The sequence below is a fragment of the Schistocerca serialis genome, chromosome 10, assembly GCF_023864345.2.
Source record: "Schistocerca serialis cubense isolate TAMUIC-IGC-003099 chromosome 10, iqSchSeri2.2, whole genome shotgun sequence".
NCBI lineage: Eukaryota > Metazoa > Arthropoda > Insecta > Orthoptera > Acrididae > Schistocerca > Schistocerca serialis.
Window position 1 is genome coordinate 81,863,949 of NC_064647.1, and position 15,030 is coordinate 81,878,978.

General features: G+C 43.7%; 1 long non-coding RNA gene and 1 other non-coding gene across 2 annotated transcripts in view; one reads left to right on the forward strand and one right to left on the reverse strand.

Annotated features, from left to right (window-relative positions):
- LOC126424826 (uncharacterized) overlaps positions 1-15,030 on the forward strand; it is a 427,296-nt gene that overhangs the window by 228,166 nt on the left and 184,100 nt on the right. The gene's annotated exons all lie outside the window — the stretch shown is intronic.
- Trnan-auu (transfer RNA asparagine (anticodon AUU)) lies at positions 11,098-11,172 on the reverse strand. Its single transcript has one exon. It is a non-coding gene; the product is annotated as a tRNA-Asn (tRNA).

A 15,030-nucleotide genomic window follows, 5' to 3' on the forward strand; every position in this document is an offset into this window, starting at 1 on the left:
TTCAGTCCTGAGACTGGTTTGATGCAGCTCTCCATGCTCCTCTAACATGTGCAAGCTTCTTCATCTCCCAGTGCCTACTGCAACCTACATCCTTCTGAATCTGCTTAGTGTATTAATCTATTGGTCTCCCCCTACGATTTTTACCCTCCACGCTGCCCTCCAATCGAATCTACCCGTAACAAATTCAACAGCCCGCCTCTGAATTCCAAATGTTCAAATGCGTGTGAATTCCTAAGGGAGCAAACTGCAGAGGTCATCGGTCCCTAGACTTACACACTACTTAAACTAGCTTATGCTAAGAACAGAACACACCCACGCCCGAGGGAGGACTCGAACCCCCGGCGGGAGGGGCCGCGCAATCCGTGACATGGCGCCTCTAACCGCGAGGCCACTCCTCATGACAATTACTTAGATGTCTCCTTTTAATCCGACCTGATGGGGATCACAAACACTCGAAAAGTACTCATGAATGAGGCGCACTAGCGTTCTATATGCCGTATCCTTTGTGGATGGGCTACACTTCCCCAAAAATTCTCGTAACAAAATAAAGTCGAACATTGGGCTTCCCTAGTACCGTCCTTGCGTGCTTATTCCAATCCATGTTGCGCTGCAACGTTACGTCTAGATATTTACTGACGATGTCTAGCTACTCCCTACTAATGCTGCATTCGAAAGTTCGTGGACTGTTTTACCTACTTGTCTGTATTAGCTTACATTTTTCAACATTTAGAGGAAGCTGCCGTTTATGACATCAACTAGAATTTCGGTGTAAGTCGCCTTGTATAATCCAACACTACTCAATGACGACGGCTTACCGCACACCACACCTTCATCAGCAAACAGCCATAAATTGCCACTCGTCTTGTCCGTCACGTCATTATTTATATACAGAATAAAAGCGGTCGTATCACGCTTCCCTGGGGCACTGCTGACCGTACGTTTGTCTCTGATGAACACTCGCCGTCAAGGACCACATACTGGGTTCTTTTACTTAAAACTCCACGAGTCGTTCACGTATCTCGGGACGAAAACCGTACGGTCACACGTTCGTCAACACTTTGCAGTGGGACACGGTGTCAGACACTTTCCGGAGATCTAGGAACACGGAATGTGCCTCTTGCCCTCCATCCTCGATTTGTAGGATATGATGTGAGGAAAGGGCAAGATGAGTTTGCTACTAAGAGGTACGGATGTTTGGCACAGTGAAGTCAAGTATGACAGTTTGAAACTGTGTGTATGTGATGAAGGAGCGCAGCTGGTGGCGCGCTAATTACACAGGCTGTACTCGTCCAGCAGTCGACAATGAGAGCACTTCGCCTCTTCCAACAAACCTTACACATAATTTCAAACGTTTCCTATACTTTGTTTCACTCACAGCCGCATAAAACAATGAAAGGTAAACAGTTTATCACCTACTAAATGTTTGTTGTTGCGTCTTCAGCCATAAAAAGCTTTTACACGCTTAACGTATATATCGATATATAACGTAGATATCGAAATAGACGACAGAGGGATAGAGAAACAATTAAAATCGCTCAAAAGAGGAAAGGCCTCTGGACCTGATGGGATACCAGTTCAATTTTACACAGAGTACGCGAAGGAACTTGCCCCCCTTCTTGCAGCGGTGTACCGTAGGTCTCTAGAAGACCGTAGCGTTCCAAAGGATTGGAAAAGGGCACAGGTCATCCCCGTTTTCAAGAAGGGACGTCGAGCACATGTGCAGAACTATAGACCTATATCTCTAACGTCGATCAGTTGTAGAATTTTGGAACACGTATTGTGTTCGAGTATAATGACTTTTCTGGAGACTAGAAATCTACTCTGTAGGAATCAGCATGGGTTTCGAAAAAGACGGTCATGTGAAACCCAGCTCGCGCTATTTGTCCACGAGACTCAGAGGGCCATAGATACGGGTTCACAGGTAGATGCCGTGTTTCTTGACTTCCGCAAGGCGTTCGATACAATTCCCCACAGTCGTTTAATGAACAAAGTAAGAGCATATGGACTATCAGACCAACTGTGTGATTGGATTGAAGAGTTCCTAGATAACAGAACGCAGCATGTCATTCTCAATGAAGAGAAGTCTTCCGAAGTAAGAGTGATTTCAGGTGTGCCGCAGGGGAGTGTCATAGGACCGTTGCTATTCACAATATACATAAATGACCTTGTGGATGACATCGGAAGTTCACTGAGGCTTTTTGCGGATGATGCTGTGGTGTATCGAGAGGTTGTAACAATGGAAAATTGTACTGAAATGCAGGAGGATCTGCAGCGAATTGACGCATGGTGCAGGGAATGGCAATTGAATCTCAATGTAGACAAGTGTAATGTGCTGCGAATACACAGAAAGATAGATCCTTTATTATTTAGCTACAAAATAGCAGGTCAACAACTGGAAGCAGTTAATACCATAAATTATCTGGGAGTACGCATTAGGAGTGATTTAAAATGGAATGATCATATAATGTCGATCGTCGGTAAAGCAGATGCCAGACTGAGATTCATTGGAAGAATCCTAAGGAAATGCAATCCGAAAACAAAGGAAGTAGGTTACAGTACGCTTGTTCGCCCACTGCTTGAATACTGCTCAGCAGTGTGGTATCCGTACCAGATAGGGTTGATAGAAGATATAGAGAAGATCCAACGGAGAGCAGCGCGCTTCGTTACAGGATCATTTAGTAATCGCGAAAGCGTTACGGAGATGATAGATAAACTCCAGTGGAAGACTCTGCAGGAGAGACGCTCAGTAGCTCGGTACGGGCTTTTGTCAAAGTTTCGAGAACATACCTTCACCGAAGAGTCAAGCAGTATATTGCTCCCTCCTACGTATATCTCGCGAAGAGACCATGAGGATAAAATCAGAGAGATTAGAGCCCACACAGAGGCATACCGACAATCCTTCCTTCCACGAACAATACGAGACTGGAATAGAAGGGAGAACCGATAGAGGTACTCAAAGTACCCTCCGCCACACACCGTTAGGTGGCTTGCGGAGTATGGATGTAGATAGATAGATAGATAACGTCAAATACTTAACACATTAACTCTGTTGTATAGTAATCAGAAGTTTTTTTATATAGGGGAATCCGTTCTTTAAAGAACTGGTGTGTGTGTATAGGTGGGGGCAGGGGGGAGAGGGGGGGGGGGGAGCGCACTGGTGTTACGCTACTGCTCGGAAGGATAAGTTTTGACAAGGTACAGGACTTGGTTCACATTCCCTCTGAAACGTTTAGGGAAGTGCTAGTAGTCTCCGTTCCCCCAACACACAGCCTGACCTTTTAAAGAATCTCACTGGCACGTATAAAACACCCGTCTGACGCATCTCAGTGCCCATGACGTCCTGTCTCCTGACCTACTTGTCGCCCTGTGATACAATTTTGCAGGTACGTTCAGTGGTATTTGTGGATACTGCCTGCAAAATCAGTTGTGAATACTGTTAGGAGTAAAGAAGGACTAAACTGAAACACCACACCTGATACTGGAGTCTTACTGCGTGACACAAAAAATGTTGTAAGTATTTAAAGTTTTTCCTTTCGTTATATCGTGGCTGATGTCTGTGAGAAAAGGTTTCGAAAAGGGTTGAAATTACGTGTAAAATTTGTTTATACTTGGAAAGAGTGGATGAATATACAAGGTTTCTAGAATGAAATTTTCACTCTACTGCGGAGTGTGCGCTGATATGAAACTTCCTGCCAGATTAAAACTGTGTGCCGGACCGAGACTCGAACTCGGGACCTTTGCCTTTCGCGGGCAAGTGCTCTACCAACTGAGCTACCCAAGCACGACTCACGTCCCGTCCTCGCAGCTTTAATTCCGCCAGTACCTCGTCTTCTACCTTCCAAACTTCACAGAAGCTCTCCTGCGAACCAAGCAGAACTAGCACTCCTGGAAGAAAGGATACTGCGGAGACATGGCTTAGCCACAGCCTGGGGATTTTAATATACAAGGTGCTTATAAATTGCTTATACAAAAGTAACCTTCGATTGTGAAAAACGTAAATAACTCGCAGAAATGTTTGATACAGCTCTCAATGAAGTATATCTTCAAGTTTTATTTACAAATGTTCAGCGTGACCACCGTATGTAACATGACAAATATCCCATCTGTAATCAGTTTCCTGCCAAATGCTATGAAGCGAGTCTTGATGTCCGTTGGCAGCTGCTCGTGTTATCCGTCGCAGCGGCTCGTTGACGTTTCCCGGAAGCGGAGTAATAAACATGCATGTCCTCAGTGTAAGCCCAGACACAGAAGTCTAGTGGGGTTCAATCAGCCGACGCTGGTGGCCAGCATAGTGTTCCACCATGTCCAACACAAGTCGCTACATTCCTACGGAGATACACGACAACTTCATTATTGTAATTTGCTGGAAAATACATTCTGTGCCCGTGTCCTGTTGTTACTCAGGCATTAGATAAAGTTGAAGCACGTCCAGGTAGGCCCTGCGATATGCCAGTTACAACTGACTCGTGAAAAAAGGAAAGGTCAATAAATCTCTTTACAGCTTACAGAGCAAAAAGCAATTACTCGGGCGAGTCCCGCACATGTTCGATTACGTGACGGGATTTCTGCTCACCCCCTTATCCGCACATTATGCCGATTCACTTCACCGCAGGTCTGGGAGATGACCCTGTCAGTAAACACAATTTTATCGAGAAAAACATCATCAGTGTGCTTTTCACTAAACATTTCTACGCACAACTCAGCTCGTTTTTCTACGTCACTTTCTCTTAAGCCTTGCAATAGTTCCAATTCGTAGGGTTTTAAAGGTAGGAGTTTCTGTAATACCTTCCACACGGTACCACTAGGCGTATACAGTTCTAAGCTGCCACGTCTCGTTGATTTATCCGGTCTACGAATGTAAGACGCTGGAGTCTTCAATTGCTGCATCAGAGACTGCTGTCTGCCCCTGACCCGGGTTCCATATCATGCACAGACAGCTGCGGTGAAACGATTGTACCAATTGACAGCAGTTTGTCTTTGAGGTGGTGGCTTACATACTTATTCTTGATTGTCGCTCAGCTATAGAAGCAGATTTCGACTCATGAAACCGTAAACAACACTGCACATGCTCTGCACCATTATATGACTCAATGACGACTGTTGGAATAACTCATTCGTGCATGCCAACTGGCGGGAACATTTGGAACTATGAGTCTTGCATGGGAGTAAAAGTTGAAGATATCCTGCATTCAGTGCTGCATCAAACATTTCTGTAAGATATTATGGTTTTGACGATCAAAAATGTTGTGTACATAGTTCCGCGTAGTCAGCGCATGCACAACTTTCCCACTAGAGCGCGCCCCGCTAAGCACAACAGCGCAGGCGCAGCGCTCGTCCGTCTCCGCACTACGAGATGGCGCTGCCTAAGAGACGGACCAAATTCTGCTTCCGCCAATCCGCGTATTAATATGTAACGCAGCCAGTGAGATTGCTGCTAACATAGTACCTTTTCTCCTCGCGGATCACACTCGCGCAGTGATACATGAACGCGCAAGGTATTATAACGAGTGTACAGACCTCCGATTAGTCAGTCTGCATGAGTCTGCATTAGTCTGCATTTGTCTGTACCAGTCTATAGTCAAGTTTCAGTCTGTGCCTAATAAGATTATCATATTCCTGTACATAGCCACGAAGATAAATGAATAGACACTTTTGTCAAGTATCAGAGATATGTGAGAATAAGATACCAAGGAAACATTAGATTGTCAATTGTAAATAGCATCCAGAACCAAGTTAAGTAATTGTTATGCTTGTTATTATTTTAATAAATGTGTGTGAAAATTAATCAAGTTCTGTTTAAAGTTGGTCACCATCAATCTGCTACTCTAAGCGTGGAAGTGGCATTTCTATCGTCTGACCTAACGGCAGAAGATAAACACGCCACGATAAAACCACGAGACGTATTGCTGAGACTCGCCTACTTCGTTAGAGCGACAAGTCAAATAATCTCATGGTGTGTGTACTGACGGTTTTACAGTATGCACACCACAAAAAGTTACTTTCTGAACTTATAAACACCCTGTAGTCTAGGGTAATTTGCGCGTTGTGACTCACAACAATCCAAGGCGTATACAGAAACTTTGATACCTGACTTACTGTGTTGAACTTCCAACCTAAGGTTACTCTGACGTGACACAGGTCGTGGGGTACCTCCTAGTACCGCGCCTGACCTCCTTTTGCTCCGAGTAGGGCAGCGACTCGACGTGGCATGGACTCAACAAGTCGTTGGAAGTCCCCTGCAGAAATACTGAGCTATGCTGTCTCTAACTATCCATAACAGCGAAAGTGTTCCCTGAGAAGGTTTTGTGTACCATTATGTCCCAATTATGTTCGATGGGATTCGTGTTGGGCGATCTGGGAGGCCAAATCACTGTCTCTAATTTTCCAGAATATTCTTCAAATCGGAGGAAGTTATTTTCTGTTCTACGAGATTATGGAATAGGAGGCAAACTTTTGCAAGCAATTAAAGGTCTTTACATAGTCAGGCAGCAGTTAGAGGTGACGGTAAATTGAGTTCATGGTTCAGAGCAGTTTCAGGGGTAAGACAAGGCTGCAGCCTGTCAACACTGTTGTTCATATTATTTATGGATCATAAGTTGAAAACAATAGACTGGCTGGCTAACATTAAGATATGTGAACACAAAGTAAGCAGTCTCTTATATGCGGATGACTTAGTTGTGATGGCAGATTCGATTGAAAGTTTGCAAAGTAATATTTCAGAACTAAATCAGAAATTTAAGGACTATGGTATGAAGATTAGCATCTCCAAAACGAAAGTAATGTCAGTGGGAAAGAGATATAAACGGATTGAGTGAAAAATAGAAGGAACAAAGTTACAACAGGTGGACGGTTTCAAGTACTTAGGATGCATATTCTCACAGGATGGCAACATATTGAAAGAACTGGAAGCGAGGTGTAGCAAAGCTAATGCAGTGAGCGCTCAGCTACGATCTACTCTCTTCTGCAAGAGGGAAGTCAGTACCAAGACTAAGTTATCTGTGCACCGTTCAATCTTTCGACCAACTTTGTTGTATGGGAGCGAAAGCTGGGTGGATTCAGGTTACCTTATCAACGAGGTTGAGGTTACGGATATGAAAGTAGCTAGGATGATTGCAGGTACTAGTAGATGGGAACAATGGCAGTAGGGTGTCCACAATGAGCAACTCAAAGAAAAACTGGGAATGAACTCTATAGATGTAGCAGTCAGGGCGAACAGGCTTAGATCGTGGGGTCATGTTACACGCATGGGAGAAGCAAGGTTACCCAAGAGACTCATGGGTTCAGCAGTAAAGGGTAAGAGGAGTCGGGGTAGACCAAGGAGAAGGTACCTGCATTCGGCTAAGAATGATTTTGAACTAATAGGCTTAACATCAGAAGAGGCACCAATGTTAGCACTGAATAGGGGATCATGGAGGAATTTTGTAAGGGGGACTATGCTCCAGACTGAACGCTGAAAGGCATTATCAGTCTTAAATGATGATGATGATGATTATTATTATTATTCTTCAAACCAGTCACGACCGGCTGTGTCCCGGTGACATGGAGTATTGTCATTCACAACAGTTCCGTCATTCTTTGGTAATATGAAGTCGATGAATAACCATCTCCAGTCAGTGGTCCGTTCGGTTGGGCCAGTGGAACCAGTTCATTCTATGTAAACACAGTACACACCATTATGGAGCCACCACAGCCTTGCACAGAGCCTTGTTGACAACTTGCATCAATTGCTTTGTGGAGCCACCGTCACAATCGAACCTACCGTCAGCTCTCATCTGACCAGGCCACAGTTTTCCCGTCGTCTGGGTACAGCCTATAAGGTTACGAGCTGCAGGAGATGTCGCGCTGTTAGCAAAGGCACTCGCATCGCTCGTCTCCTGCCATGGCCCATCAACGCCAAACTGCGCCTCCCTGTCCTAACAGATACGTTCGTCGTACGACCTAAACTACTGGCCATTAAAATTGCTACACCAAGAACAAATGCAGATGATAAACGGGTATTCATTGGACAAATATATTATACTAGAACTGACTGTGATTACATTTTCACGCAGTTTGGGTGCATAGATCCTGAGAAATCAGTACCCAGAACAACCACCTCTGGCCGTAATAACGGCCTTGATACGCCTGGGCATTTAGTGAAACAGAGCTTGGATGGCGTGTACAGCTACAGCTGCCTATGCAGCTTCAACACGATACCACAGTTCATCAATAGTAGTGAATTGGTTATTGTGACGAGGCAGTTTCTCGGCCACCATTGACCAGAGGTTTTCAATTGGTGAGAGATCTGGAGAATATGCTGGCCAGGGCAGCAGTCGAACATTTTCTGTATCCAGAAAGGCGCGTACAGGACCTGCAACATGCGGTCGTGCGTTATCCTGCTGAAATGTAGGATTTCGCAGGGATCGAATGAAGGGTAGAGCCACGGGTCATAACACATCTGAAATGTAACATCCACTGTTCAAGGTGCCGTCAATGCGAACAAGAGGTGACTGAGACGTGTAACCAATGGCACCCCATAACATCACGCCTGGTGATACGCCAGTATGGCGATGACGAATACACGCTTCCAATGTGCGTTGACCTAGATGACGCCAAACACGGATACAACCATCATGATGCTGTAAACAGAACCTGGATTCATCCGAAAAAATGACGTTTTGCCATTCGTGCACCCAGGTTCGTCGTTGAGTACACTATCGCAGGCGCTCCTGTCTGTGATGCAGCGTCGAGGGTAACCGCAGCCTTGGTCTCCGAGCTGATAGTCCATGCTGCTGGAAGCGTCGTCGAACTGTTCGTGCAGATGGTTGTTGTTTTGCAAACGTCCCCATCTGTTGACTCAGGGATCGAGACGTGGCTGCACGATCCGTTACAGCCATGCGTATAAGATACCTGTCATGTCGACTGCTTGTGATACGAGGCCGTTGGGATCCAGCACGGCGTTCCGTATTACCCTCCTGAACCCACAGATTCCATATTCTGCTAACAGTCATTGGATCCCGACCAACGCGAGCAGCAATGTCGCGATACGATAAACCACAATCGCGATCGGCTACAATCCGACCTTTATCAATGTCGGAAATGTGATGGTACGCATTTCTCCTCCTTACACGAGGCATCACAACAACGTTTCGCCAGGTAACGTCGGACAACTGCTGTTTGTGTATGAGAAATCGGTTGGAAAGTTTCCTCATGTCAGCACGTTGTACGTGTCGCCACCGGCGCCAACCTTGTGCGAGTGCTCTGAAAAGCTAATCATTTGCATATCACATCTTCTTCCTGTCGGATAAATTTCGCGTCTGTAGCACGTCATCTTCGTGGTGTAGCAATTTTAATGGCCAGTAGTGTACATTGATTTCTACTGTTATTTCACGCAGTGTTGCTCGTCTGTTATCACTGAAAAATTTACGGAGGCGCTCTGCTCTCGGTTTTTAAGTGAAGGCTGTCGGCCATTGCTATGTCCGTGGTGAGAGGTAATGCCTGACGTTTCATATTCTTGACACTCTTGATCTCGGAATATTAAAATTCCCTCCAATTACCAATCTGCGTTCGAAGTCTATTAACTCCCATCGTGTGGCCATAAGCTCGTCGGAAACCTGAGTACAAATGACAGCTCCGCCAATGCACTGCCCTTTTATACCTTGTGTTCGAGAGTACATCCGTATGCTGTGCGTGAATTCCACTATTCCATGACTTTTGTCACCTCATTGTATACCTATCAATGAGTAGATTATGACAGCATTTTAAATTCACTCAATAATTGTATGAAATACAAGAAATCAAATTGTCATCTTTGGAAACTCTTGCATTTTATGCAACCTGCATCTGGGACCGAGGAACGGGTTACGTTTTTCGCAGTTTTAGTGATACAGATTTGACATAAGATGTATTGGTAAATAATCGTTTCATATGGGGACAAACACGAATGAGTTTCTTATTATACTGTATAAACATACGCACATTTTCATAATCTGAGTATTCCTAGAAGCTGTGCTTATAAAACCTGTAATATTATTATACCTCTCACACCCGCGTACTGCCGGCCGGTGTGGCCGAGCGGTTCTAGGCGCTTCAGTCTAGAACCGTGCGACCGCTACGACCGCAGGTTCGAATCCTGCTTAGGGCATGTATGTGTGTGGTGTCCTTAGGTTAGTTAGGTTTAAGTAGTTCTAAGTTCTAGGGGACTGATGACCTCAGATGTTAAGTCCCGTAGTGCTCAGAGCCATTTGAACCAATTTGAACACCCGCGTACTGAAGTGTTGCTTGTGGTTCTAGTCTTAAACAATATCATAATCATCATCTTGATTCTGTTAAGTCTCAGAGCTGTATTCAACTACACTCGACCACTGTATATATATTTTGCTGACATACAGAGAGTGAGGTGTTCCATATCGTTCACTTGCTGGACTTGGCGGTTCATTCATAAGGTAAATCTCTATGCTCGCTTGCCAGGGTGTCTTCTAGTCTTCCTTTTCCTCTCTTTCCCAGATTACTCTCTCGAAAGGAAGTACACAGTGTGTGAAAATTGCTTCGAACTGAACATAAAGCGAGAGCCTTTTTCAAATCACAGACAACGAATCCTGCCCCTGTGTGACCACTTCGCTGTTAGTTATGGAATTACCCTGCGAATATTGGTTTATTCCTCTTTACTGAATTCACCATTGTAATCTAACCCCCTGGCATATAACTGTATTACTCCCTTTTACTAACGTATTCAGTTATACCGGAGATACCACTGCTGGGCAAGAATGAATGCGCAGCTACTAGCGTGTAGAACATTTTGAAGTTTCCTTTTAGTCCGGTGCACGAGTAAAAAATACAAGATGCTGTTCACAGTTCTGTTTATGTCTTATCCCTCTTCGTCAAACTACTGAAACTCAAATACACGATTCACTGTTTATTTTTAAACCAAAATGATATGAGCTCGACGGACAAGTAATCAGTGATCCCAGTGAGCAAGCACAGATGAATCGTTTAGCACCTGCAGGCTCTCTCTCTGCCTCTAGGTGAGAAGCATAAGGAAGTAATTAGAATCATATATTAATGCCTTCAGCTGCTGACGGATATTGATATATATCAACAGGGACAGGTGAAACTGTGTGCCCAGACCGGGACTCGAACCCGGGATCTCCTGCTTAATTGGCAGATGCTCTATCCATCTGAGCCACCGAGGGCACAGAGGATAGTGCTAATGCAGGGACTATTTCGCGCACGCCTCCCGCGAGATCCACATTCTCACCTTATATGTCCACACACTACATTCGTAGTTCCCCTACCCAACACACTCATTACTCGTGGAAGACATTCTTACCCAGTCCCGTAAGAGTTCGGGTAATATGTGTGCATCCGCACAGAAGAAGAAGGTCATGGCCGATATTGACAGAACTATATACTTATATGGATACGGTGTCTGTTCTTTCGGACATGTCCCAAAAAACAGACACCATTGATGACCTGCAGCCGTCTAGAACGAAATTTGAATTATTAGAATTATATATTAATACCTTCAGCTGCTGACGGGCGTTGAGATATATCAAGTGACAACATAGTTGCCCCATTTATGAAAAAGAGACATGAAAACTTTTAAATTAGTACTAAATCTCCGTTTAGCCTTCTACGGTAAGTCTCTATATACGAGAGTTGGAACTTTAATTGTGGCAACTATTTATTTACAGCTCGTAAAAAATAGATACGTGTTTCAAAGTTTTACTGACCTTCAAAGTAGTCACTAGCATTGCGTATAACCCGTTGCCAGCGATGTGGAAGTAGTAGGATACTCTTAGCAGTGCCAGTTGTGTTGACCGTTCGAGCGGCGCGGTCTATTGCCCGACGAATTTGTAGCTGTTCTGAAGCGAATGCTGTGAAGTGCTTCCTTCAGTTTAGAAATCGAGTTGAACTCACGAGGGCTTAAGTCAGGGGAGTGCAGTAGGCGGTACAGTACTTAGCAGCCCCATCAGTCAAACAAATCAGTAACAGCTTGCACTGTACATGCTTGAGCATTATCCTGCAAAATGATGGTCAGGTCCCGCAGAAAGTGTCACCACCTCAGCTCGTCGTAGATTGTGTTCCAAAAATGAACACCCGACCTGTATCTAGTGGGATGCCTTTGGTATCCATTAGAACCTCGACTTCGCTCCAGCCTCCAACGTCCAACAGCAGTACCTCCTCTGCTTTCATCTTTTGAGGCAGAATGGACTAGTGTTCCTCCACAGACAGTCAGATATCTCATTGAAAGTGAAAGACATGGTCGGATGTCAATGTACCTTCGTACACTTGCACACTATCGGCTGATATGTAAATGACTACAACTGCAGTTACAATTCATTTATACCGGGTGTTCAAAAAGTATCTCCGCAGTGCCGTATGATTGTTAGTCGCGCGTACCGAATGATTGTTCGCATGCTGGGTTACTTCCCCTCAAGTGGACTCTCCCAACATTCTACTGTTTCGTTTATCTCAGCCAGCGTCAGTAGTATCGTTGGTTTGTGTCATTACGTGCTGACGTGAATGTTTAACTTTAGTTCCTTTGTTCGCTTGTTTCGTTTTTGTCACTGTTAAAATGCTAACCATTGAAGAACGTGTGTTTTCAGTCGAACAAGTGTTCAAAGCTGGCTGTAAATACACAGTTTCAGTTCGTCAAACATTTAATTCAGTTTTCCCGGAGACAATCCTCCCACATCGCGATACTGTGCGAGATTTGATTAACAAATTTCGAAGTACGGGTTCAGTGACAGATGCACCGACAAGTGGTCGTTTTGGCTTTTTGTCTGAGGATAAACTACTCGATATCTCCGATAAAATGTCCATGAGTCCGAGCAAGTCAGTAAGAAAACTCGCCCAGGAAATCGATTTTAGTGTCGGAACCGCCCACACAGCTGTAAGGAAAAAGTAGAACTTTTCCCATGCAAAGTGACAGTTGTACAAGAACTGAAATATACTGATTATGGCAAGAAACTACATTGTTGTCAATAGTTCAAAAATGTCGTTCAACAAAATGGAACAGATATTCTTAAAGAAACGTTTTTCACTGATGAGTCGTGGTTTCGTTTATCCGGGTACATGAACTCGCAAAATTCTCGTATGTGGAGTACTGCAAATCCATTGTGTATCCATGAAGAACCACTTCATTCTATGGAAATAGGAGTTTGGATTGCAATTTCTAGACGTCGGATTGCAGGTCCCATATCTTTCAGCGAAACAATAAAGGCACAACGATACTGCAGTGATATTCTGTACCCATTCACAGGAGAACTTGTGTTAAGTGAAATACTGAACGGTTATTTTCAACAAGATGGGGCAAACGCGCATACAGCTAGCGTTTTAATGTCACTGGTTGCTGATGTTTTTAGTGATCGCATAACTCCGTATAGTACGAACATATCGCCCACGTATCTATTCGATAGAAGTAATGCGGCAGCACACTGAGGAAATTTTGCCATAAAGTCTCGTTCGAAATACCTCATGAGAACGTTAACCAAGCTACGGGCGAGAGGCGAACCCATGGCCAAACCTTCATCTTACGAATAAAATTCATTTAAAAATTTAAAATTATCGAAAGTTAGAAGAATCTAACCTCCTCTACCTGCACTGATGGTCTATCGTAAGCTGCACAGATTCTCGGCTATGTCTTTGCTCTTTTGGTACAGATCATCTGTTGAGGTAAATGAGGTTTTGGCCTTATTAAAGATCATTTTACCTTTCGGTCATTTTATATTTCGAAACGAATTTTTTTCCGCAAGAGGTATGTTGACCATGGGTTCGCTCCTTGCCAGTTATTTAGCTAACAGTTTCATAACCTTAAAATTTTGAACGTAGCTACTATTCAGCAACGGTGAACGTAAATGATTGATTTGAGGAAATCAGCCAACCAGTTGCAGGTTTCAACAATTGCAAAATTGCCTTCGTCAGAAGTACATGGACCCGGAAATAAGTGATTATACCTGCCCACGTACTTTGCAATTGTTGAAACCATTGTCAAGGGTTGTTAGTAAACATTTGTAGATACAAAGATACTTAAATCACTGTCGAAAGAAGCTCTCTTCACAGCCAACGCAGTTAAAGGATAATCCCAAACTTAAGAGCGAGCTTATTGGAAGTTGGGAAGACAACTGAAATACTAACTAGAAAATACAGAGGTGATAATACTGTTACTTTTAGTACAAAATAATTCAGCTAGTTGGCTGCTTATCTCAGATATTGTGTTTTCATTACCTATTTTGAACGAGGCTTCATTGGCCAAATTTCCTCAGCCTGCTGGTACATTAGTTCCATGGAATACATATGTAGACGATATGTTCATATATTGGGGAATGCCATCAGTTTCTATTAGATTTAAATAATCTGCAACAGAAAATACAGTTTACCTGACAGCACGCAGAGGTTGGCACGTTACCATTTTTTGATCTCTCACTGACTTTAAAAAAGTCAGTTTTCACATTCACAGAAAGCCAAAAAAAGTCAGTTTACAGAAAACCACAACGAAAGATTTGGTTATTCGTAAAAAGTCATGCCACCCAGTCAAGTACAAATCTACTGTTATTTCGAGCTATGCTGAATCGTATGTACGAATCCCCCTTTTCAAAAGAGACCGAAAGTAAAGATTACGCACTCATACAATATATTACTTATCAAAATGGATATGAAGTAGGGTTTATTAATGCAAACAATTAGATATTAAAAAAGAAACAGTTGTCTCTGCGATGGGACCTATGTGCAATGGTACAACGCTTCAACTATCTGATCAGACCAGTGTTTTTAGTAGACTGTTATATGTGAATTCCATCTCGGAGAAAATAGGCCATTGTGTGAGCTGCTGCATGTCTTACTTCTTCTAGCCTGGGCGGAAAACTAAGAGAGATTGTTTGTGTGACGAATACAACGCCGCTGGTGTTTGCTGTACCAAATGCAATGGTTGCCCCGAAAAATACATATGGCAACCTGGTAGGTCTTTCAGCATAGGGCTACAGGAAGCTCTGAATTTAAAATAAATTCCAAATCTTAATTACCCTCACGCGTAGAGGAAAATGGCTATAT